We start from the raw sequence: 1,649 nt of genomic DNA, 5'->3' as shown, positions 1-1,649 counted from the left end.
GTTTCGCGTTCATAGCAAAGAACGAATAGCACGGGAGGTAATTGCAGAGATCGAATCGAACGGCACGACAACAAGGGTGTTACATGCAAAGGCCATCGGCGCGGGTGAATTGCGCTGTAAATGCCTGTTGTTATCGTCGATGTTGCCGCTGTTTCGTTGCCCTTGTCGTCGTTGACGTTGGTAACTCTGATGCCTTAACCGACGACAGTTGGTCTCTTGATAGGTTTTACGTTGCGTATAGACAGACAGACAGCTCGTTTCATGCTGGGAGCTAGCCAGCCGTCCGATGGAAGACCTAGCGGCAATACGGTACGTAAAATTAAAAACAAAAAGGTTTCACGGACATGATAATGGTAGAATTTCCAATTGCCAAGGCTTTCAGCTGCACTGGAACCGCGCCATCGTCCGTTCATCCATTCATCCATTCCTGCCACCACACACGCCGCTGAATGTTTTCTGCCGTTCAAGCAACGCGCAGTGATGGAGATCAGCTGAGTGACGACAGGGGCGGACCGCTGACGGCTTAAGCAGGTCATCGACCCCCCTCCGCTTCTCCCCCGCAGTTTTCTCGACTTTCCTTCATCTATCCTCCGTTTTGCTGGCGACGGCCCTGGTCAGAGCGCAGGCAGAGACTAGTTGTCTTTGCCGTCTACACGCGGCAGACCGCTATACCTGCGAGTGGTAAAGTCTCAAGCTTCGAATCGCTCCGGCAAAGACAAAACCCCACAGCAACAGTTCTACCGGCGCCGGTACTCTAATGCTATAGTATAATATAATCGTCATCATTGCCACTCACACTCCTAGTACGAGTGTATCTCGATTGTGAATACAGTGACTGCTGTCATCACTTCTTCTTGTCGAGTTGACGTGCTACAACTCGCTTTGTGTCAGAGTAATGGGAACAACGGTTGACGGTTAACTCACAGAACCTCGAATCGCTTGTGATGATCCGACGAAGCTAGCGGAGAGGTCAACACTGATGATTCGTCGTCGGTTCACGATTCTCGAGCGGTACCCTATTTTTGTATTCATAAAAGCACTGGTACTTTTGCTGGTTGGTTCGGAGATAGTTTAGCGTGGCATTGAAGCTGTGATAAAGACGATATTTGTATGCGATGAGGACAGGTAGCCACTAAGCTTGATAATGCACCGTAGATAGATAATATAAAAAGCGGGACAATAAGAAATATAATAGAAAAGAGAATTTAGTTCAGAGTAACTACGAAAAAATTTATTAACGACGTAACTGTTCATCAGGACGGGAGTAAGGATTTCTATGCTTTCCGGAAGTTAAGCCTTATCTCGAATTACATCTGTTAACAGTTTCCTGTGACTGTTCGCAGATACTGGAGCTCGCCATTTGATTTTTTTTGAGAACCAGTATTAAGTATTTAAGAAAATGAAGCTGCACATCGGACATTAACTAGTTAAAAAAACACCTATTTTTTTGTCCTTCCTTAGCGAGAGTGTAAAAAATCACAGATCTGAGGAACAAATCATAGAAACAGTTCACATTATTTAACAGCTATCATTTCACTACAAAACATGAAATTGCATCCTTCGATTCTTTACACGACCCTCCCCTATTTCCATCCACTTGTGCCCACTTACCCCCGCCCTGTTCTGTCTTACTTCATCTGACTAAACGA

The 1,649-nt window shown here is 45.7% G+C and overlaps 1 long non-coding RNA gene across 1 annotated transcript in view; it reads left to right on the top strand.

Annotated features, from left to right (window-relative positions):
- The first annotated feature begins 319 nt into the window (after nt 1-319).
- LOC147758435 (uncharacterized) overlaps nt 320-1,649 on the top strand; it is a 5,246-nt gene continuing 3,916 nt past the window's right edge. Inside the window, exon 1 of the long non-coding RNA XR_015319142.1 lies at nt 320-1,011. This is a non-coding gene — a long non-coding RNA (uncharacterized LOC147758435). The remainder of the gene's footprint in view (nt 1,012-1,649) is intronic.

The sequence above is a fragment of the Varroa destructor genome, unplaced genomic scaffold, assembly GCF_002443255.2.
Source record: "Varroa destructor unplaced genomic scaffold, Vdes_3.0 BEIS01000001.1, whole genome shotgun sequence".
NCBI lineage: Eukaryota > Metazoa > Arthropoda > Arachnida > Mesostigmata > Varroidae > Varroa > Varroa destructor.
This window is presented reverse-complemented; position numbering and strand designations above follow the sequence as displayed.